We start from the raw sequence: 25169 nt of genomic DNA on the forward strand, positions 1-25169 counted from the left end.
GGAGAGTTGTAATCCCACCCAGTTACTCTGTGTACAGGAAGAGCACTGCCAACCCTGGCAACAGGCAAAAAACCACACCCCATCAACCAGGAGGATGACACCCCAAAGGACAGAGCCCGGAACAGAAGAACAACCGCAACGCAGTACTAACCACCGGGGCAGGTGGACAGCACAACACACCACTGGCCCCCACCAGCCAGCCCAGAACTGACAACCAGCGCAGGGTCTGGCAGAAGGCCATCAGACAACACCCTCAAAAAAGAGAGAGAGACAACGGAGACTCACACACCGACCAAGCAACAGGGGTGTTGGGGACACAAAAAGGCCAATAGCCTAAAACATTCTCATGGGAGGCTTCACAAATAATAAAGGATCAGTACATTTGCTTCCTCTGCTGAAGCCTCAGTTGTGTAATCAGTAATGTACTGGTCTATTAAGCTGCAGAGTGTGGTTGAACTTAGTAAGGAGAGTTGGTCCTGTTTCTGTGTTCTGCTGAGGGCGAGTGAGTGTCACCCTTGTGCAGGGGCCATGCAAATATCACTGGATTGTTCCAATGTTAGTATAAGTGCCGCCGAAGTGACCACCCAGGAAAACTGCAGCCACCAGGTGGACTCTCCACCAGACACAAACCAGCTTCTATCCCCCCCAAACATATGTGAACAGACAAGAACAAGTGGAAACAGGGGCGCTAGGGCGAAGGAAGAGCTGTCAACACACAGAAGGTAACTGTTAGATTTGGGGGGTCTCTATTTGGCAAATAGAATATAGTAACCCAGTGACAACACTACAGATGGACCCCACACAAGTTTTAGTATAAAAATAAGTATTTTTATGTAGACTTAACACAAGAACACTAAACGACAAAAATCCACAATACTGTACTGTAAAAATGGTAGAATTAACTTACTTCTCTTTAGATGTAAAATGCGACACTTTGAGTCAATGTACCTTAGGATGCATAACCCTATACAACAAAAGTGTTGCAGGGAAGGTGATTTGCAATGAAGATCCGGTGCAATGAAACAAAGATGGCGATTTCTCTTGGATGCGACATGATGCGTGCATGCCCGACCGTCGTGCGGTGACTCAATTACTCTTCTGAGCAGCAACAGGCACTGCAAGACGCTTCCCGGTGATGCAGCGACTTCTGATGTGACATCGATCCTCTTCTCCGGTGATGCGAGACGCGTCGGTGATGATGCGACAGCTGCAGCAGCGGCGACATGCTTCTCTGTTAATGCGGTGGCGTCTGATGTAAATTAACCCCCTCCTTCAAGTCAAGCACCACGTCTCTTGTTGCTGGGCTGAGACACTTGCTGCTTCAAGCCTCTCGAGCTCCAAATCAAGCTCCCTCATTCTCAACTCATGATCCTGTTGCATCCTCTTTTCCTCTAGGGCCAAATTCCTAGTTTGCAATTCAAATTCATACTACACACTTAACTTGAGCTTGGTCAGCTCCGTCTCCTGCATCCATCTCTCCTAACTACTGGGGAGGTTGCTCTCCTTCCCCCGGGACCGAATGTCTCATCCAGCTGCTCATCTGCATTCTCAACCCCCTCCTCATTCTCAGGGGTATTCCTTGCTTGAACCCAGGCCCTCAGCGCCTTTGGAACTCATCCTCCTTGGTGAGACTGGTCATAGCTTTTTTTAAATTTCTGCAGAAGTGCTTTAGCTGTCTCACATTGTAGCATTCTAGTTTCTCCTCTTCCCAATCAAAATCAACAAATGCTATGGATGCTGCTTTCTCCATGGTGGTTAACTTGGCAGTTCTTGGCAAAAGTAGAAACTCCCAGGAAAAACAATCTACCAAAATGCATGTGGTCACAATTAGCCTGCAATCACTAGTAATGTTCTCCAATCACTGTATAAGAGTCACAAATGCAAGTCCAGAATCCTCACCGCTGACTGCCAATGTTAGATTTTTGGGTTTCTAGTTGGCAGAGGTAGGTACCTATGAAAAATAGTGACCCCTGCATCTAGTAAGGGAAAGGGGGATAAACTACAAAAATAACCCCTGCTCACCCCCTTGGTAGCTTGGCACAAGCAGACAGGCTTATGTCAGAGGCAGTGTGTAAAGCATGTGTGAACACATACAGTAACCCAGTGACAACACTGCAGATGGACCCCAGACAAGTTGTAGTATAAAAATAAGTATTTTTATATAGACTTATCACAAGACCACAAACAACAAAGATCCACAGTACTGTACTTTAAAAATGGTACAATTAACTTAGTTCTCTTTAGATGAAAAATGCAACACTTTGAGTCAATGTACCTTAGGATGCGTAACGCCATACAACGAAAGTGTTGCAGGGAAGGTGATGCGTTGGTTCCTTACATGCAAAAGCGGTGAATGATGCGTCGGGTCAGTACTGCTGCATAAGGTATGCGGCGGTTCTTTTCTGTGAGGGGAGTTGATGCCTCAGTTTCTTACTGCGCTTCCGTGGTGATTCCGCCCGCAACGCCGTGATGCAATGAAGATCCGGTGCAATGAAACAAAGATGATGATTTCTCTTGGATGCAACACGATGCGTACACGCCCGACGGCTATGTGGCGACTCAACGATTCTTCTGAGCTGCGACAGGCCCTATGACACACTTCCCAGTTATGCATCGGCGTCTGATGCATTGTCGATCCTCTTCTCCGGCGATGCAAGATGCGTCGGCGATGATACTACAGCTGCAGCGGCGGCAACATGCTTCTCTGTTGATGCAGCCACATTTGATGGTACGTCGATCCTCTTCTCCAGCGATGCGATGACAGCGGCCTGCGGCGGCGACACGCTTCTTCTTCATGAGTCACACTTCCAGCACCTTGCGACATGCAGTTCCTCAGAAGCCCAACACAACTGCAGGCACTTCCAAAGCTGGTGGGTGAAGTTTGTTGTCCTTGAGACTTCAGCAGGAGGCTCGCTCTTTCTCAAGGCCTTGGAGATCCTTCACAAGTTGATGAAAGTACACACTCCTCTTTGACAGCCAGGTAACCACTGCAGGCCAATCCCCCGAACAGCACTTCAGCTTAGGGATAGTCTCTCCTCAGTCTCTCTGGTTCCTCTCCTCAGCAAAGGTTTCTTCTTGTTTCCCAAAAGTGATTTAAAGTTCTGGGGTCTGGGACCCCATATTTATACTAGCAAATCCTTTGTCCTCTGAAGGCAGAGGGTCCTGTACCCAGTCCAAACCAGTTCTGTGCAGTCCTGGAGCACTTTGTTGACAAGACTCCTTCTTTCCTTTGACAGTGTGGGCCAGGGACATCAGACGCACCATAGGAGGTGGAGCCGGCATTGTGGAAGGCCGGCACAGCCCTATTCAGGTCCCATGTGCAACTCCTCCCACCAATCTAAATGCAGATCTCTCTTTTCAACCCTGTGCTGACTCGCCCTGTCTCCTGGAATTCCCCAGTCCCTGTCACTCAAACTCCAGACAAGGAATACACAAACTAGCAGAGGAAGGCTTGGATAGTTAGGCAAGAAAATACCTACTTTCTAAAAGTGGTGTTTTCAAACACAGATTGTTAAAACCAACTTCACTAAAAGATGTATTTTATCATTCTGAGTTCAAGCATACTAAACTCAAATATCTACCTAGTTCCCTCAGTAAGTTAGGATTATAATATGTCATAATGAAGCTGGTCATTCTGGCCTATGGGGAACAGTTAGCCTTGCAATAGTGAAAAAGGAAAATGGTTGTATTTCACTATTAGGACATGCCACACACATCAGGGCATGTCCTACCTTTTACCTAAAAGGCACCCTGCCCTTTGACCTACCCTATGGGTGTCTAATATGCAGAAAAGGGTAGGTTTAGGGACTAGCAAGTAGGTGCACTTGCCCAGTCAACATGGCAGTACCAGACTGCACACAGGCTCTGCAATGGCAGACCTGAGACACACTTTACAGGCTGCTCCTGTGGGTGGCACAACCAGTGCTGCAAGCCAACCAGCAGCATTTGATTTACCAGCCCTGGGCGCCTGCAGTGCACTGTACTAGGGTCTGACAGTAAGTCAAATAAGCCAATCATGGAGTCACTAATCCATACATCAATGTACAATAGGGAGAGCATATGCACTTTAGAACTGAGCAGCAGTGCTAAAGTGCCCAGAGTAATAAAACCTACAGAAACAGGTCAGACAAAATACAGGAGGAAGGCAAATAGTTCAGGGAGGACCCTGCAAAAAGGTCCAAGTCCAACACAACCCCCTTCCAGCCAAAACGTAGGGTAGACAAATCACTAACTCGAAGGGCTTCTCTGCTTTCGGTGATAGAACATGGACCCGGACCCGCAACAGCAGGGGCACATTCCAGTTCAACGCCAATCTGAACCTTTTTGGATCCTGCTGTCCATACTATCAGGGCCCATCATGCTAACCCATGGGGAACACTTCTTCTCACCTGTGGACACCATCTGTGCATCACCTAACCTTAGCTTGCTCACAGGTGTGTCCCAACAGACAGACAGCAAGCCACAGTGGCCACTGGCAGTAGTCAGTGGTGAGACCCAGGCCTTATGCCTCTCAGGGTGGACTGAGTCTTTCTGTGGGGTGTCTTGAACTTAAACATCATGGAGGGCATGGATGGATTGAGATTGTGCTGATTTTTCAGTGATTTTCGTTTTTTGGGGCTGTACTTGTGGCCTTTTCACCAGGGGTATTTGAGTCTAGCATGGGCCTAGTCTTTCTGTGGGGTGTCTTGAACTTAAACATCATGGAGGGCATGGATGGAATGGGATTGTGCTGATTTTTCAGTTATTTTCGTTTTTGGGGCTGTACTTGTGGCCTTTTCACCAGGGGTATTGAGTCTAGCATGGGCCTAGTCTTTTTGTGGGGTGTCTTGAACTTAAACATCATGGAGGGCATGAATGGAATGGGATTGTGCTGATTTTTCAGTGATTTTCGATTTTTGGGGGTGTTCATGGGGAGGGACAGGCCATGTGGCTGGGGGCCATTTTGAGTGCTGCTACAGGCCCTGGCCATGTGCAGGGAGGCAAGTGGCCATTTTGAATGTAGGCATTGTTGTTAGGCCTGCAACCATTTTGCCTACTTTTCAACCTTTATGCCCAGGGGTAGTGAGTCTTGCATGGGCCTAGTCTTTCTGTGGGTTGTCTTGAATTTAAACATCATGGAGGGCATGGATGGAATGGGATTGTGCTGATTTTTCAGTGATTTTCGTTTTTGGGGGCTGTACTTGTGGCCTTTTCACCAGGGGTATTGAGTCTAGCATGGGCCTAGTCTTTTTGTGGGGTGTCTTGAACTTAAACATCATGGATGGATGGCATGGATGGAATGGGATTGTGCTGATTTTTCAGTGTTTTTCGATTTTGGGGGTGTTCATGGGGAGGGACAGGCCATGTGGCTGGGGGCCATTTTGAGTGCTGCTACAGGCCCTGGCCATGTGCTGGGAGGCAAGTGGCCATTTTGAATGCAGGCATTGTTGTTAGGCCTGCAACCATTTTGCCTACTTTTCAACCTTTATGCCCAGGGGTAGTGAGTCTTGCATGGGCCTAGTCTTTCTGTGGGTTGTCTTGAATTTAAACATCATGGAGGGCATTGATGGAATGGGATTGTGCTGATTTTTCAGTGATTTTCGTTTTTGGGGGCTGTACTTGTGGCCTTTTCACCACGGGTATTGAGTCTAGCATGGGCCTAGTCTTTTTGTGGGGTGTCTTGAACTTAAACATCATGGAGGGCATGGATGGATTGGGATTGTGCTGATTTTTCAGTGATTTTCGTTTTTTGGGGCTGTACTTGTGGCCTTTTTACCAGCGGTATTTGAGTCTAGCATGGGCCTAGTCTTTCTGTGGGGTGTCTTGAACTTAAACATCATGGAGGGCATGGATGAAATGGGATTGTGCTGATTTTTCAGTTATTTTCGTTTTTTGGGGCTGTACTTGTGGCCTTTTCACCAGGGGTATTGAGTCTAGCATGGGCCTAGTCTTTTAGTTGGGTGTCTTGAACTTAAACATCATGGAGGGCATGGATGGAATGGGATTGTGCTGATTTTTCAGTGATTTTCGATTTTTGGGGGTGTACTTGTGGCCTTTTCACCAGGGGTATTGAGTCTAGCATGGGCCTAGTCTTTCTGTGGGGTGTCTTGAATTTAAACATCATGGAGGGCATGGATGGAATGGGATTGTGTTGATTTTTCAGTGATTTTCGTTTTTGGGGCTGTACTTGTGGCCTTTACACCAGGGGTATTGAGTCTAGCATGGGCCTAGTCTTTTTGTGGGGTGTCTTGAACTTAAACATCATGGAGGGCATGGATGGAATGGGATTGTGCTGATTATTCAGTGTTTTTCGATTTTTGGGGGTGTTCATGGGGAGGGACAGGCCATTGGCTGGGGGCCATTTTAAGTGCTGCTACAGGCCCTGGCCATGTGCAGGGAGGCAAGTGGCCATTTTGAATGCAGGCATTGTTGTTAGGCCTGCAACCATTTTTCCTTCTTTTCAACCTTTATGCCCAGGGGTAGTGAGTCTTGCATGGGCCTAGTCTTTCTGTGGGGTGTCTTGAATTTAAACATCATGGAGGGCATGGATGGAATGGGATTGTGTTGATTTTTCAGTGATTTTCTTTTTTGGGGCTGTACTTGTGGCCTTTACACCAGGGGTATTGAGTCTAGCATGGGCCTAGTCTTTTTGTGGGGTGTCTTGAACTTAAACATCATGGAGGGCATGGATGGAATGGGATTGTGCTGATTTTTCAGTGTTTTTCGATTTTTGGGGGTGTTCATGGGGAGGGACAGGCCATGTGGCTGGGGCCATTTTGAGTGCTGCTACAGGCCCTGGCCATGTGCAGGGAGGCAAGTGGCCATTTTGAATGCAGGCATTGTTGTTAGGCCTGCAACCATTTTGCCTACTATTCAACCTTTATGCCCAGGGGTAGTGAGTCTTGCATGGGTCTAGTCTTTCTGTGGGTTGTCTTGAATTTAAACATCATGGAGGGCATGGATGGAATGGGATTGTGCTGATTTTTCAGTGATTTTCGTTTTTGGGGGCTCTACTTGTGGCCTTTTCACCAGGGGTATTGAGTCTAGCATGGGCCTAGTCTTTTTGTGGGGTGTCTTGAACTTAAACATCAAGGATGGCATGGATGGAATGGGATTGTGCTGATTTTTCAGTGTTTTTCGATTTTTGGGGGTGTTCATGGGGAGGGACAGGCCATGTGCCTGGGGGCCATTTTGAGTGCTGCTACAGGCCCTGGCCATGTGCTGAGAGGCAAGTGGCCATTTTGAATGCAGGCATTGTTGTTAGGCCTGCAACCATTTTGCCTACTTTTCAACCTTTATGCCCAGGGGTAGTGAGTCTTGCATGGGCCTAGTCTTTCTGTGGGGTGTCTTGAATTTAAACATCATGGAGGGCATGGATGGAATAGGATTGTGCTGATTTTTCAGTGATTTTCGTTTTTGGGGGCTGTACTTGTGGCCTTTTCACCAGGGGTATTGAGTCTAGCATGGGCCTAGTCTTTCTTTGGGGTGTCTTGAACTTAAACATCATGGAGGGCATGGATGGAATGGGATTGTGCTGATTTTTCAGTGTTTTTTGATTTTTGGGGGTGTTCATGGGGAGGGACAGGCCATGTGGCTGGGGGCCATTTTGAGTGCTGCTACAGGCCCTGGCCATGTGCAGGGAGGCACGTGGCCATTTTGAATGCAGGCATTGTTGTTAGGCCTGCAACCATTTTGCCTACTTTTCAACCTTTATGCCCAGGGGTAGTGAGTCTTGCATGGGCCTAGTCTTTCTGTGGGTTGTCTTGAATTTAAACATCATGGAGGGCATGGATGGAATGGGATTGTGCTGATTTTTCAGTGATTTTCGTTTTTGGGGGCTGTACTTGTGGCCTTTTCACCAGGGGTATTGAGCCTAGCATGGGCCTAGTCTTTTTGTGGGGTGTCTTGAACTTAAACATCATGGATGGATGGCATGGATGGAATGGGATTGTGCTGATTTTTCAGTGTTTTTCGATTTTGGGGGTGTTCATGGGGAGGGACAGGCCATGTGGCTGGGGGCCATTTTGAGTGCTGCTACAGGCCCTGGCCATGTGCTGGGAGGCAAGTGGCCATTTTGAATGCAGGCATTGTTGTTAGGCCTGCAACCATTTTGCCTACTTTTCAACCTTTATGCCCAGGGGTAGTGAGTCTTGCATGGGCCTAGTCTTTCTGTGGGTTGTCTTGAATTTAAACATCATGGAGGGCATGGATGGAATGGGATTGTGCTGATTTTTCAGTGATTTTCGTTTTTGGGGGCTGTACTTGTGGCCTTTTCACCACGGGTATTGAGTCTAGCATGGGCCTAGTCTTTTTGTGGGGTGTCTTGAACTTAAACATCATGGAGGGCATGGATGGATTGGGATTGTGCTGATTTTTCAGTGATTTTCGTTTTTTGGGGCTGTACTTGTGGCCTTTTTACCAGGGGTATTTGAGTCTAGCATGGGCCTAGTCTTTCTGTGGGGTGTCTTGAACTTAAACATCATGGAGGGCATGGATGAAATGGGATTGTGCTGATTTTTCAGTTATTTTCGTTTTTTGGGGCTGTACTTGTGGCCTTTTCACCAGGGGTATTGAGTCTAGCATGGGCCTAGTCTTTTAGTTGGGTGTCTTGAACTTAAACATCATGGAGGGCATGGATGGAATGGGATTGTGCTGATTTTTCAGTGATTTTCGATTTTTGGGGGTGTTCATGGGGAGGAACAGGCCATGTGGCTGGGGGCAATTTTGAGTGCTGCTACAGGCCCTGGCCATGTGCAGGGAGGCAAGTGGCCATTTTGAATGTAGGCATTGTTGTTAGGCCTGCAACCATTTTGCCTACTTTTCAACCTTTATGCCCAGGGGTAGTGAGTCTTGCATGGGCCTAGTCTTTCTGTGGGTTGTCTTGAATTTAAACATCATGGAGGGCATGGATGGAATGAGATTGTGCTGATTTTTCAGTGATTTTCGTTTTTGGGGCTGTACTTGTGGCCTTTTCACCAGGGGTATTGAGTCTAGCATGGGCCTAGTCTTTTTGTGGGGTGTCTTGAACTTAAACATCAAGGAGGGCATGGATGGAATGGGACTGTGCTGATTTTTCAGTGTTTTTCGATTTTTGGGGGTGTTCATGGGGAGGGACAGGCCATGTGGCTGGGGGCCATTTTGAGTGCTGCTACAGGCCCTGTCCATGTGCTGGGAGGCAAGTGGCCATTTTGAATGCAGGCATTGTTGTTAGGCCTGCAACCATTTTCCCTTCTTTTCAACCTTTATGCCCAGGGGTAGTGAGTCTTGCATGGGCCTAGTCTTTCTGTGGGGTGTCTTGAATTTAAACATCATGGAGGGCATGGATGGAATGGGATTGTGTTGATTTTTCAGTGATTTTCGTTTTTGGGGCTGTACTTGTGGCCTTTACACCAGGGGTATTGAGTCTAGCATGGGCCTAGTCTTTTTGTGGGGTGTCTTGAACTTAAACATCATGGAGGGCATGGATGGAATGGGATTGTGCTGATTTTTCAGTGTTTTTCGATTTTTGGGGGTGTTCATGGGGAGGGACCGGCCATTGGCTGGGGGCCATTTTAAGTGCTGCTACAGGCCCTGGCCATGTGCAGGGAGGCAAGTGGCCATTTTGAATGCAGGCATTGTTGTTAGGCCTGCAACCATTTTTCCTTCTTTTCAACCTTTATGCCCAGGGGTAGTGAGTCTTGCATGGGCCTAGTCTTTCTGTGGGGTGTCTTGAATTTAAACATCATGGAGGGCATGGATGGAATGGGATTGTGTTGATTTTTCAGTGATTTTCTTTTTTGGGGCTGTACTTGTGGCCTTTACACCAGGGGTATTGAGTCTAGCATGGGCCTAGTCTTTTTGTGGGGTGTCTTGAACTTAAACATCATGGAGGGCATGGATGGAATGGGATTGTGCTGATTGTTCAGTGTTTTTCGATTTTTGGGGGTGTTCATGGGGAGGGACAGGCCATGTGGCTGGGGCCATTTTGAGTGCTGCTACAGGCCCTGGCCATGTGCAGGGAGGCAAGTGGCCATTTTGAATGCAGGCATTGTTGTTAGGCCTGCAACCATTTTGCCTACTATTCAACCTTTATGCCCAGGGGTAGTGAGTCTTGCATGGGTCTAGTCTTTCTGTGGGTTGTCTTGAATTTAAACATCATGGAGGGCATGGATGGAATGGGATTGTGCTGATTTTTCAGTGATTTTCGTTTTTGGGGGCTCTACTTGTGGCCTTTTCACCAGGGGTATTGAGTCTAGCATGGGCCTAGTCTTTTTGTGGGGTGTCTTGAACTTAAACATCAAGGATGGCATGGATGGAATGGGATTGTGCTGATTTTTCAGTGTTTTTCGATTTTTGGGGGTGTTCATGGGGAGGGACAGGCCATGTGCCTGGGGGCCATTTTGAGTGCTGCTACAGGCCCTGGCCATGTGCTGAGAGGCAAGTGGCCATTTTGAATGCAGGCATTGTTGTTAGGCCTGCAACCATTTTGCCTACTTTTCAACCTTTATGCCCAGGGGTAGTGAGTCTTGCATGGGCCTAGTCTTTCTGTGGGGTGTCTTGAATTTAAACATCATGGAGGGCATGGATGGAATGGGATTGTGCTGATTTTTCAGTGATTTTCGTTTTTGGGGGCTGTACTTGTGGCCTTTTCACCAGGGGTATTGAGTCTAGCATGGGCCTAGTCTTTCTTTGGGGTGTCTTGAACTTAAACATCATGGAGGGCATGGATGGAATGGGATTGTGCTGATTTTTCAGTGTTTTTTGATTTTTGGGGGTGTTCATGGGGAGGGACAGGCCATGTGGCTGGGGGCCATTTTGAGTGCTGCTACAGGCCCTGGCCATGTGCAGGGAGGCACGTGGCCATTTTGAATGCAGGCATTGTTGTTAGGCCTGCAACCATTTTGCCTACTTTTCAACCTTTATGCCCAGGGGTAGTGAGTCTTGCATGGGCCTAGTCTTTCTGTGGGTTGTCTTGAATTTAAACATCATGGAGGGCATGGATGGAATGGGATTGTGCTGATTTTTCTGTGATTTTCGTTTTTGGGGGTTGTACTTGTGGCCTTTTCACCAGGGGTATTGAGTCTAGCATGGGCCTAGTCTTTTTGTGGGGTGTCTTGAACTTAAACATCATGGAGGGCTTGGATGGAATGGGATTGTGCTGATTTTTCAGTGTTTTTCGATTTTTGGGGGTGTTCATGGGGAGGGACAGGCCATGTGGCTGGGGGCCATTTTGAGTGCTGCTACAGGCCCTGGCCATGTGCTGGGAGGCAAGTGGCCATTTTGAATGCAGGCATTGTTGTTAGGCCTGCAACCATTTTGCCTACTTTTCAACCTTTATGCCCAGGGGTAGTGAGTCTTGCATGGGCCTAGTCTTTCTGTGGGGTGTCTTGAATTTAAACATCATGGAGGGCATGGATGGAATGGGATTGTGCTGATTTTTCAGGGATTTTCGTTTTTTGGGGTTGTACTTGTGGCCTTTTCACCAGGGGCATTGAGTCTTGCATGGGCCTAGTCTTTCTGTGGGGTGTCTTGAACTTAAACATCATGGAGGGCATGGATGGAATGGGATTGTGCTGATTTCTCTGGGGTTTTTTTAGATTTTTTTGGGGTGTATAACTGAACTGATGTTCCTCCGTCTTTCATTGTTTTTAGGTGCACAAGACTCAAGAGAACCACCAGTGCCAGGAAGAAGTCCTGCAGCGGTGGGTGTGTGCAGCATAACGTCACGCGACGTCACGTCTGGCCTCAGACAACTCTACAATTCGTGCAACTGCGGCCTGCTGTCTGACCTGCTCTGAAGAAGATGGCCTCAAAAAAAGGTCCCCGTAGCTCCTCTAGCAAGAAAGTTGCTAGTAAGGAGCAGAAGAAGCAAGTTACCGAGGAGGCTGGTGTGCCAACCGCCACGTTTTTTGGGAGCAAAAAAAAAAGTACGCCTGCAGCAGCAGGATCTGCTGGGGACCAAGCTGGGAGCAGCACCCCCGCTCCATTGGGTTCAGTGCCTCCACCACCACGCCAACTTAAGTCAAAGCCCTTGAGTGCTTCAGAGGCAGTCAGTGTACTTCTCCAATCACCATCGACCAGTGATGTTGGCTCATCGCAAGAAAGTTGCAGCAATGTCCCTGAATCAGCACAGCTTGTTGTAAGTCATCTGACAATTGTTGAACAACCACAGCCACAACAACAACACCATGTGCAAGTACAAGCCCAAGTACATGTGGAATGAGAGGCAGCGCAAGGAGATGCACAAGCAGAGGTGCATGGAGGGTCACAAGTGCCCACAATAATTGTTCCTCCCGACGTAGGGGCACATCAGGAAATCGACAATCAAGGCGAGGTATCATTTGAGGAAGCCACTCCTCCTGATGATCATTCATTGTCTTCCACACCCCTAGCAAGGAAGAGATCAAGGGTGAGGTCTACATCTTCTTCAAGCACACCTCCTTCTGATGATCGGGATGAAGATTGGGAACCACCAAGGCTGTCTGAGAGTGAGGCACACCATGATCTGACAAAGATACCTAAGCGTAAAAGGAAGGTCGTCGAAAAACTCATACCTATGGAGTGTGATGAGGCTCAACAAGAAGTGACGCATACTGCTGCTGATGAAGCCCTTCACGACGACGATCCAGTCATCATAATGGTGACTGCAGCCCCAGCGGGCATGCAGCAAAGAGACATTTTGACCCTATCCCGAGAAGCTGCTTAGCGTGATGATGATGTCGACGAGGAGTCAATGGAAACACAACAATCATTGGATTTGGAGTTAACTAGTACACCAACACCTACCGCTTCCATATTTCTTCCTCGCAAGAAGGGAGTGGGACATCCATCCACCTCGACCTCAATTAGTGGTGGTGAAAGTGCAAAACGTACTGAAGTTCGGCAATCCACATCCTCCACTTCATCTGGCATTAGCAGCAGGACCACCACCACCAGTATCGCCGCCTCCTCCGGCCCCCAAAGACATTTCAAGTCTCCAGTTTGGGACTTCTTTAGTGTTTGCCCAAAAAAGGAAAACATAGCCATTTGTAGCATTTGTAAGCTTCGAGTTAGTTGTGGTAAGTTTGGCACCAACTATGGTACCGGAGGCCAGAGAGGTCATCTTAAGAGAACGCACGCTGTCCAATGGCTTGCGCACCTAGATGCGGTCAAGGAAGCCCGAATTGCACGTAATGAAAACGTTGATTTTTCATCTGATGATGACGAGGAGGAAGAAGACGATTCAAACACTTCACTTACACCCAGTACCCCTGTCAGCAGCACACCCCATGTGAGCCACACTAAGAGTGTGGGAGAGAGTGAGACATCAATGCGAAAAAGTTCATCAGCGAGCGTAACTGGGTCGAAGATATCATCATCATCCCGTAAATCCTTGGTCCTGGGCAACATTAAAAAGATGTTGTTTACAGAAGCGCAATATGAATGCAACCACCCACTGACGCGTTTGTATAACACTAAGCTGGCTAAAATGCTAGCTCTGGACCTTCTCCCTTTTTCTTTTGTAGAAGGGGTTGGTTTTCTAGAATTAGTGGCAGCGCTCTGCCCTAAATGGAAAGTTCCCAGACGGTTCTATTTTGCCCGAGTTGCGGTTCCAGCACTACATGAAGATGTTCTGGAGGTGATTGGGGCAGCTTTGCAGAAGAGTGCTGTTCACACTATACATCTGACAACAGACATGTGGACCAGGGGCGCAGGCGCTGATTACATGTGCATCACTGCACACTGGGTCTCTTTTTCAGGGGCTAAAGCAAAGCTAAACACAGGTGTTGACCCGGACATTGTTTTTAAAGCTGCTCGGAAACATGCAACACTAGCCATGTTTGGTTTGGAGAAACGTCACACAGCAGAAAACATTTTGGATGTCTTTAACACAAAGGTCCTTAAGTGGCTGTCCCCAAAAAAACGCCAGGTTGGTTATGTTTCCACGGACAATGGCGCCAATATAGTTAAGGCCATGAGGCTGGGTGAGTATTTCAGAGTGCCGTGTTTGGCGCACTGTATAAACCTGGTTGTCCAAAAATTCTTGGGTAATAAAGACAGTGCAGCGTATTGGACACCTGCCGAAAAATGTGCAACCATTTCAGCCATTCTTTTAAGGCCCGGAAGCAGCAGAGGAGCCTGCTATATCAACGTCAAATGCCAGTGAAAGCACTCATCCAGGAGGTGGTAACACGTTGGAACTCAACCTTCTACATGCTTGAGCGTCTGTATGAGCAGTATACGGTACTCAATCAATATTTCTTAACAGAGGGTACAGCTCAGGAGGACCTGAGGATGGGTGCGGCGCAATGGAACATAGTTCAAAGCCTGACACGCATGCTTCGTCCTTTTGAGTTCTTCACGCGTGCAGTCAGCAAGGAGGACTGTAATTTGGGAAAAGCTATCCCATTGTTGTACATGCTGGAGCACCAACTGAAGGAGGTGTGTTCTGTGTTTGAAAAAGATGTAAAAAACCAAGACTCTTTTGTTCTGGCTGAGAAATTATTAGAGCTCCTACAAGGTGATGAACGTCTTAAATGATCCACTCAGAACAGCATTACATTTGTGCTACTATTCTGGATCCACGCTACAAAAAGGCGCTAGCAGGCCAAGCATTCTTTCCTTTTGATGATGAACATGTTCCAAAGTACAAACGTTGGCTAGCCTTGTCAGCCAAGAGGTTTGAAAGAGAACGGCAGAAAATTGAAGGAAAAGGCAGTACATCAGCATCAGCAGGCCATCCCCAGTCAAAACAATCCACTTCTGCACCTGTGGCTGTGGCACAAGTGACCTCTCAGCCGTTAAAGACACCGGCAACCGGATCATCTGCACCAGACACAACAGAAACATTGGAGGCTGAAGAGGATTGGCTAGCTCGGCTTGGGTTTGGTTCTCAAAAGGTCAGAGACACAGCAACAGCTAAGCAAAGTGGAGGAACCTTGGATGAGGACCTTGAGTCAATGGTGAAGGACTATCTGAGTGACTCAACAGAGGTCTATGTTAATGCTGACCCATAGGCGTATTGGCATGGGAAAAAAGAATTGTGGCCACAGCTCACCAACCTGGCTTTAAACTACTTGTCTTGCCCACTCGCAAGTGTGTCTTCTGAACGTGTTTTCAGTGCTGCTGGTGGCATTGTAACTTCCAAACGGAGCCGCCTCTTGCCCAAAAATGTGGGGAGGTTAACAATGATCAAGATGAATCAGCACCTCATACCACCAGATTTCAGAGTACGAGAAAGCGCGCCGGATGAAGACGAGGTGGCCAGCAACATAGATAAGGGAATTTCTACTCTGTCAGGTGACACTGAGCTCACCCTGCCTGAATTCGCAGAGTATGATGACGAAGCCTTATTCTTATTCCTGGACCATGATACCGAGCCCTGAAAATGAGACAACGAATCAATAACTTTCTTTTTCGTCCTTTTTCACTTTTATTCCTGTGTGTCTGTCTTTCTTTGTTGTGCACAGTTAATTTAATTCAAACTTCAATCAGATAATCACAAAAACAAGCCCATCAGCCGAACTGTCTTCACTTGTTTGCTAATTGATTTGAAGGTGCCGCAGTCTGCATTCCTCAGGTTCACAAGTTCAGAAGAACATGCTCCTCTATCCTCCTCCTCCAGACTCCCATTTCCATCAAAGCAGAGGGCTGGTTTACGCCCAATGAAGAAAGACTCAGCACTTGTGGGGGTGTTGTTCTACCTCTTTGTAGGTGAGTTGACGGCTCTGGGGCCATTGTTGGGAAGCTCTAATACCGGATAAAAGTTGTTTGGACAAAATCCGAGGCGCACATTTTTTAGTGTTTTTGCTGACTTGCTTGCCTTTGAGGTGCTCTTAGGGGGGGTTCCGTCTGTTTGTGGGTGAGTTTCGGGGTCTGTCAGCACTGCTGGGACACTCTAATCTTGATTGCATTTGCTTTTCAGGAAATCCGTGGTGGCAACCCCGACTTATGGCCTCGCTACGCAGCGCGTTTGGACCGAAGGCCGAGAAATATTGAAAGTATGAGATTTTGCATTTGGCCTGTTTGGGGGTGTTATGCTTTTTGGCGGGTGGGTTGGGGGGTCTTGGGGCATTCCTGGGTAGGTCTAATACCGGGTAGAAGTGGTTGGGACAAAATCCAGGCCGATTTTTTTTTTGTTGCTATTTCTGACATTTTGCTCAATGTAGCGTTTTCGGGGGCCTGTTTGGGGGGCTTTCTGGTGTTTGTGGGTGGGTTTCGGGGTCTGGGCGCACTGCTGGCTATATATACTTTACTTTGCAAGAGGTTTGAAGCAAATCCATGGTGGCAGAGGGGAGTTAGGGCCTAGCTGCAGAGCGCGCGTGGAGTGATTTGGGAAATTTTGAAAAAAATGACAAAGTCCCCATTTTTGTACTTTTGCTCTTTGGCTGTTTGGGGGTCTTCTACTCGTTTTCTCCTGGGTTGACGGCTCTAGGGCCATTGCTGGGAAGCTCTAATACCGGATAAAAGTGGTTTGGACAAAATCCACGCCGATTTTTTTTTGCTATTTCTGACATTTTGCTCAATGTATCATTTTCGGGGGCCTGTTTGGGGGGCTTCCTGGTGTTTGTGGGTGAGTTTCGGGGTCTGGGAGCACTGCTGGGACACTCTAATCTTGATTGCATTTGCTTTTCAGGAAATCCGTAGTGGCAAACCGGACCTATGGCCTAGCTACGCAGCGCGTTTGGACCGAAGGCCGAGAAATATTGCAAGTATGAGATTTTGCTTTTGGCCTGTTTGGGGGTGTTATGCTTTTTGGCGGGTCTTGGGGCATTCCTGGGAAGGTCTAATACCGGGTAGAAGTGGTTGGGACAAAATCCAGGCCGATTTTTTTTTGTTGCTATTTCTGACATTTTGCTCAATGTAGCGTTTTCGGGGGCCTGTTTGGGGGGCTTCCTGGTGTTTGTGGGTGGGTTTCGGGGTCTGGGCGCACTGCTGGCTATATATACTTTACTTTGCAAGAGGTTTGAAGCAAATCCATGGTGGCAGAGGGGAGTTAGGGCCTAGCTGCAGAGCGCGCGCGGAGTGATTTGGGAAATTTGGAAAAAAATGACAGTCCCCATTTTTGTACTTTTGCTCTTTGGCTGTTTGGGGGTCTTCTACTCGTTTTATCCTGGGTTGACGGCTCTGGGGTCATTGTTGTGAAGCTCTAATACCGGATAAAAGTGGTTTGGACAAAATCCACGCCGATTTTTTTGTTGCTATTTCTGACATTTTGCTCAATGTAGAGTTTTCGGGGGCCTGTTTGGGGGGCTTCCTGGTGTTTGTGGGTGAGATTCGGGGTCTTGGAGCACTGCTGGGACACTCTAATCTTGATTGCATTTGCTTTTCAGGAAATCCGTGGTGGCAAACCGGACCTATGGCCTAGCTACGCAGCGCGTTTGGACCGAAGGCCAAGAAATATTGCAAGTATGAGATTTTGCTTTTGGCCTGTTTGGGGGTGTTATGCTTTTTGGCGGGTGGGTTGGCGGGTCTTGGGGCATTCCTGGGAAGGTCTAATACCGGGTAGAAGTGGTTGGGACAAAATCCTTGCGGAAAAGCCTTTTGGCACTTTTTGTAACTTAGGGTTCGTTAGGGTTAGCCCTAGCAGCAGGATTGCATGTGTTTCGGGGTGTTCTAGATTTTTGCAACTGAGTTCTGGGGTCTTAGAGCACTCGTGAGAATGTGTAATTTTGGTTGCAAGTCATTTGAAGAAAATCCATGGTGGGAAAGGGGGGATTTGGCATAGTTAAAGAAAGCATTTGCCACTATTCTTAACTTAGGGTTCGTTAGGGTTAGCAGTATTTCTATTGCATGTGTTTGGAAAGGGGGGTTTTCGAGTCTTGGAGCGATGCTGGCTATGGATACTTTTGCTTGGTTGCTTGCAAGTGGTTTGAATGCAATCCACGGTGGGTAAGGGGGTACTTGGGCCTACTTTTACTTTCAAAGTACGTTTTGTCACCAGTTTTCTGCTAGGCCTCGTTTTTTGAGATTTGATTTGGGGTCTTCTACATGTTTGCGACTGGCTTTAGTAAGGGTCTGGGTGGGAGCACTGCTGGGAAGATCTAATTTTGTTCTAAAACACAGTTTACAGGACACCTAGCTTGATGGGAAAGATCCGCTACATTAATTTGCCCATACTTATTTATCCTTCAAAAGGTGACTCAGACAGAGTACGCACTTTCAAAAATATTGTACTGTCTACTAGGAAAATCAAAGTGTGACTTTTTGCACTCCACAGCCTACATACCTTATATTTATTTATCAGTGGTGTTGTAATATTATATCACTTCCTGTTTTTCGTTGAATAATTACAGGCCGGGTTTCAGTCTGTGCAATGGGGAAAAAAGGATGGAGTCAGGCTTCACATTAGCGAGCCACAATTCAGCATCAGGCAGGCAGTGGACAGGGTGTCTTCTGGTCACCAACATTGATGGACGAAGCGTCAGCTGCAATGGAGGAGTGCCGCTAAGGAGAGGAATTTTTTTCTGCATGCAACTTACTTACCAAATTCAACAGGACAACTACAACAACATACAGATACAGTATCCTTTGTGTTTTTCTCTGACTGTGACTGCATTTCTTGGATCTCTCTCTGCTTCTAAATTGATCCCTTAACACATCACTTAGTCCACTCCACTATCACATCTGCACCACACATAGTCATTTGTAAGTGCTCCTACGTAATTCGCAAGTCGCAGCACGCCCCAGCCCGTAGAGGACTGGGATGGCCCCAATGATGAAGCATGTCACCAAGGGGCAACCCTGGTGAGTGAGGGGACACCTAGAAAAAGAGCAATTTCTCCTTTTCTATCTACTATACCTTCCAGACCAACCCCATTGAGTGTTGTGAATGGATTTATAGTGACCAGCAAGGCTCTCAGGTATCTGGCAACAGAGACCTTATGTTGAATATAGTTATCAATAATTCCACACACGCCCTGCACTGTCGCATTCTTTCTTCCACAGTTGTCGAAAGTACTACTTACTTTTCACTGACATGCATGCAGTAGTGCATGCACTTTCAAAGATTGATGGATAGGTTTGTACCCAAAGATTTGCTTATGTTCAATTGTTTGTCCATGCTGTGCTTTTTTTACAGGGTGTCTTCTGGTGACCAACATCGATGGACGAAGCGTCGGCTGCAATGGAGGAGTGCCGCTAATAAGAGGATTTTTTTTCTGCAGGCAACTTACTTACCACTTTCAACAGGACAACTACAACAACATACAGATACAGTATCCATTGTGTTTTTCTCTGACTGTGACTGCATTTCTTGGATCTCTCTCTGCTTCTAAATTGATCCCTTAACACATCACTTAGTCCACTCCACAATCACATCTGCACCACACATAGTCATTTGTAAGTGCTCCTACGTAATTCGCAAGTCGCAGCACGCCCCAGCCCGTAGAGGACTGGGATGGCCCCAATGATGAAGCATGTCACCAAGGGGCAACCCTGGTGAGTGAGGGGACACCTAGAAAGAGAGCAATTTCTCCTTTTCTATCTACTATACCTTCCAGACCAACCCCATTGAGTGTTGTGAATGGATTTATAGTGACCAGCAAGGCTCTCAGGTATCTGGCAACAGAGACCTTATGTTGAATATAGTTATCAATAATTCCACACACGCCTTGTACTGTCGCATTCTTTCTTCCACAGTTGTCGAAAGTACTACTTACTTTTCACTGACATGCATGCAGTAGTGCATGCACTTTCAAAGATTGATGGATAGGTTTGTACCCAAAGATTTGTTTATGTTCACAATTGTTTGTCCATGCTGTGCTATTTTTTCTTGTCTCCCAAAACCTTTCCCAAAAACCCCCGTACCCATCCATTTTTCAAACCCTAACCCTCTTCCCCCGGGCTGTGTGGTTTTGATTGATGTGTGACTAAATTACAGCAATAAATCCACACACTTGCTGGGGAGGATAAGGTGATAGCAACAGGCTGGTGAAGAAATCCGAGGATATATTCTTACTCTGCTTGACAAAGACCCATGGCTAATGTCAAAGAACTTCAACCGAATTAGTAGTTATACTTTACCATTTGTTAGGCTACAATGTGGCACTGTTCTAGTGTACTTCTGTCACCTGCTATATTCTCTATTGTACCGTTGAATTGCTCAGGAGGATAAACCAGATTTAATTTTCTTTTTTTTCATAGGCATGCAACTGCCACTGTGTCACACCACTAGTACCACCGCTATTAGGAAATTGTATCCGCCCAGGATTGCCAACCTTATTCGCTGTTTACCGTGGAGCCAGCCCTGGGTCTAGCCCTACTTTCAAACACAAATTACAGGTAAGATAAGCGTTTGGTGGTTTGGGGGTATAATGGAGTATTAGGAGAGACGAGAGACTGACAGTAGTACTACTAAAGTCCTAGGACTCTTAAATTCACTTCACTTACTCTGTGAGAGGAACTTAGTGTTGAAAACATTTGGGCATTTACACTTAAAGGAAGAAAATGGAACTAAACTTTCAGGAAAACAAAGTCACTGTTAAACCCCCACCCACCAGGCAAGCAGTAAAAAACAGGTATGCTCAGATAAAGTTTGAAAAAGTATATTTATATCCCTAACAAAATAATCTCCTGCAAGACCCTCCCTAACCCCAACGATTGTCCTTCAAAAGTCCCCAAAAACCCAACTCCCAATTCCCACCCCCCAAAAGTCTCTAAAAAAGGGGCAAGGGACACTATGGGTGGATGCTGTTTACTTTTTGGGCCAGGGCATCATGCTCCTGGCGGAGCAAGGCGTGCTCTACGCGGAGCCCCTCCAACACGTTTGTAAAGTGGTGGAGCTCCTGCTGAAGGCGGGACACCATCAGGGTACTGCGGCGCAGGCGTGCCTTCACTGCCTTGCAGGTGCAATGGCTGTGAGAGGCAGCTGTTGTCCTTGCTGCTCGGCGGTGGCGTTTGGCTTTGGCAGCCCGGCTCAGTCTGGGTGGAGCACTGTGCTGGGTGGCAGCCCATGGGGGCACGGAGGCCGATGCAGACGACGTTGTTGTTGTGGTCGACTGCACACTTTCTTCGTCCTCCAGGGCCACCAGCCGCCGATATTCCGCAACAGTGTCATCGATCCTCCGTTGCTGGGCCGCTCTAGCCAGCTCCTTCCTCCTTGTTCGTTTGGAAGGAGCATCTATATGAAGAAAGAAAGACATAGTCTGTAACCAATGCTCTTTAAGATTAACTCAATCATTCAGCAGAAATTTGTGTTGCAGTACAACTAGCAACTTGCAAGCGCATTACATAACTATTGAGGCCAGTATCTATCTAACCTCCCACTTCTTCATCCTTGCTCTAACATTAGTGGGAGTTTAAGGAACAAATTCTACGAGCACTATGGACTTCCATTGGAGTCGACTATGAAAGTACACCAGTCTTATTCTTCTTCTTGTCTCTTGTTTAGGAAAATTGGTACATTATCTTCAGCAAGCCGGCATAATGCCAGCGCAGTGAACTTGCACCCGAGAAAAAGAGACGCACGCCATGATGAGTGACCTAGACTTGCGTTGCGTTACTGTACCCGTCCAGTACATGCAGGTGGTGAAGCTCTTACTTTTCTATTACGGGTGGCACTGAGAATACTCTGTTACAAGGGTTACTGCTTAATTAATTTAACTTTCACCCTACAGTGCAAATGAGTACTAGAAATGGAAAATTGAAGAAGATAAATAATCTGATTATCTATCACTTCACATGGGATGTTTTTGCTTATATATGGGATGACTTTAGGTGCTTTGCTTTTTATTGAGTGACCAGTGATACATCCACACATGAATGACTGAGTACTACTAAACTTATTAAGAGAGGTAGGGAGTGGCCACCATAATAACCGGATCTATGCTGTGCTTGCAATACAAACTACTGCTACTATTGATGGTAGTATTTGGACAAAATTAAAACTTCTTTTCCTTGCCTTTCCTACACTGGAACGGTCGTGCGGGTGCAGTGTTACATGCTCTTCAAAGTTACACTTAGTTCATCCACTGACCGTCTACTCTCTCTAGATCATGGGTACTCACAAACTTTCTCTCAGGGGCTAAATTTACAGTGTAGTTTGTGGCCGAGGGCCGCACTGGTGGGGGCGGAGTCAGAGGGGGCGGGGCTAAAGCAAAACGAAAACTTGTGACCATGAGGTTGCACACAGGTCCCTGCAGCAGATGCCTTCATCCACTGAGCCACCAGACCCAGCATTTACATACATATCTCTCCCTCATGCTCTCCCTCCTGCCCTCCCTCTCCATCTCTCTCTCCCTCCTGCCCTCCCTCTCCCTCCCCCTCCCCCTCTGTCATCTCACTGTGTGTGTGTCTGTCTGTGTCAGCCTTCAGCCCGGGCTGAGACAGCTTCCTCAACGAGCACACACAGACAGCCACACCAAAGTACTTAACAGGTCTTTAAAAGACCATTAACATAATTTTGAGGCTTTGTTTGTTGTAGCGCCCCTGCATCTCCACCCTGACAATCACTGCTTGCCCGGCCCCACAGAGCAGAGGCTTTGTTCTATTTCACCTCTTTGTGGCCCTGCATCTCCACTCTGCTCTGTGGGGGCCGGGGGAGCAGTGATTGTCTGCAAGGTCTGCGCACCGCCAAGGAAGGCTTGCCGGGCCGCCACCGGCCCGCAGGCCGTACTATGAGTACCCCTGCTCTAGATACACATATGCTATCTAAGAGTCAGATAGTAGCATGATCCAGGTATATGGACACATACAGTTTCTGTGTCACCCACCCAGGCTGTTGTCCTTCCACCAATCATTGCTTCATCATTCACCCAGCCATGCATCTCATATTCTTTCCTTCCCAGCCACGTCTTCAATCTCAATAAGTAAGGAATATATAAGAGCTTACCTCTGCCCGCCACCACCACCGTCTGAACTCTCACAGCCGGCACTGGAACCGTCGCATCCTCCCCTGAGGAATTGCCCTCCGTCTCCGTGTCGAGCACCACCACCTCCGCGTTGGCCCCGCCACCAGATGTTCCACCTACAAAGTACATTTAAGAATGTTTGAATAAACCACTCACTAGTATTTGGTCTAGGAATGAAGACATGTGAAAACAATGTAATGCAGCACTTTTTGGCACAACTGATGAAGGCTGGCTTTTTAACACGCACCATTTTTTTCCACACAGACAGAAGATGGACTTCTAACAACAAGATCAAGTTGAAACAAGGTGAGAGCTCGGCTCGACCACAAGAAATGTCTTCAATTAATCGTCAGCACTAACCACTTTTCCATTCTCAGTTAAACGTTTCGTTTTTTTATTATGACTTCATTTTAATAAATGTGTTTACTTTTAATAAAGCTTTTAAACTTGGAGAGACTCTGTGTTTTTTGGTCCAGACTAGAGTGACTGAGCGAAAGGTTTTGCAATTTTTGCAAGCATGAGTCCGTGCCTCTGACACTTCTTGACTCTGAATCCGTACTCTTCAGCTACGTTGGATAATCATCATTGGGGATCAATGATCGATGAATTCGGGAGGTAAATGACTGTGCCATACTATGTAGTCAGTCAGTAAGGACATTGTAATATTATATCACTTCCTGTTTTTCGTTGAATAATTACAGGCCGGGTTTCAGTCTGTGCAATGGGGAAAAAAGGATGGAGTCAGGCTTCACATTAGCGAGCCACAATTCAGCATCAGGCAGGCAGTGGACAGGGTGTCTTCTGGTCACCAACATTGATGGACGAAGCGTCAGCTGCAATGGAGGAGTGCCGCTAAGGAGAGGAATTTTTTTCTGCATGCAACTTACTTACCAAATTCAACAGGACAACTACAACAACATACAGATACAGTATCCTTTGTGTTTTTCTCTGACTGTGACTGCATTTCTTGGATCTCTCTCTGCTTCTAAATTGATCCCTTAACACATCACTTAGTCCACTCCACTATCACATCTGCACCACACATAGTCATTTGTAAGTGCTCCTACGTAATTCGCAAGTCGCAGCACGCCCCAGCCCGTAGAGGACTGGGATGGCCCCAATGATGAAGCATGTCACCAAGGGGCAACCCTGGTGAGTGAGGGGACACCTAGAAAAAGAGCAATTTCTCCTTTTCTATCTACTATACCTTCCAGACCAACCCCATTGAGTGTTGTGAATGGATTTATAGTGACCAGCAAGGCTCTCAGGTATCTGGCAACAGAGACCTTATGTTGAATATAGTTATCAATAATTCCACACACGCCCTGCACTGTCGCATTCTTTCTTCCACAGTTGTCGAAAGTACTACTTACTTTTCACTGACATGCATGCAGTAGTGCATGCACTTTCAAAGATTGATGGATAGGTTTGTACCCAAAGATTTGTTTATGTTCAATTGTTTGTCCATGCTGTGCTTTTTTTACAGGGTGTCTTCTGGTGACCAACATCGATGGACGAAGCGTCGGCTGCAATGGAGGAGTGCCGCTAATAAGAGGATTTTTTTTCTGCAGGCAACTTACTTACCACTTTCAACAGGACAACTACAACAACATACAGATACAGTATCCATTGTGTTTTTCTCTGACTGTGACTGCATTTCTTGGATCTCTCTCTGCTTCTAAATTGATCCCTTAACACATCACTTAGTCCACTCCACAATCACATCTGCACCACACATAGTCATTTGTAAGTGCTCCTACGTAATTCGCAAGTCGCAGCACGCCCCAGCCCGTAGAGGACTGGGATGGCCCCAATGATGAAGCATGTCACCAAGGGGCAACCCTGGTGAGTGAGGGGACACCTAGAAAGAGAGCAATTTCTCCTTTTCTATCTACTATACCTTCCAGACCAACCCCATTGAGTGTTGTGAATGGATTTATAGTGACCAGCAAGGCTCTCAGGTATCTGGCAACAGAGACCTTATGTTGAATATAGTTATCAATAATTCCACACACGCCTTGTACTGTCGCATTCTTTCTTCCACAGTTGTCGAAAGTACTACTTACTTTTCACTGACATGCATGCAGTAGTGCATGCACTTTCAAAGATTGATGGATAGGTTTGTACCCAAAGATTTGTTTATGTTCACAATTGTTTGTCCATGCTGTGCTATTTTTTCTTGTCTCCCAAAACCTTTCCCAAAAACCCCCGTACCCATCCATTTTTCAAACCCTAACCCTCTTCCCCCGGGCTGTGTGGTTTTGATTGATGTGTGACTAAATTACAGCAATAAATCCACACACTTGCTGGGGAGGATAAGGTGATAGCAACAGGCTGGTGAAGAAATCCGAGGATATATTCTTACTCTGCTTGACAAAGACC

The 25169-nt window shown here is 47.0% G+C and overlaps 1 non-coding gene across 1 annotated transcript; it reads right to left on the reverse strand.

Moving 5' to 3' along the window:
• Positions 1 to 478: 478 nt before the first annotated feature.
• On the reverse strand, positions 479 to 584 carry LOC147708956 (U6 spliceosomal RNA). The gene has a single exon (XR_015296943.1). It is a non-coding gene; the product is annotated as a U6 spliceosomal RNA (small nuclear RNA).
• Between the last annotated feature and the right edge of the window lie 24585 nt (positions 585 to 25169).

The sequence above is a fragment of the Lissotriton vulgaris genome, chromosome 6 (assembly GCF_964263255.1).
Source record: "Lissotriton vulgaris chromosome 6, aLisVul1.2, whole genome shotgun sequence".
NCBI lineage: Eukaryota > Metazoa > Chordata > Amphibia > Caudata > Salamandridae > Lissotriton > Lissotriton vulgaris.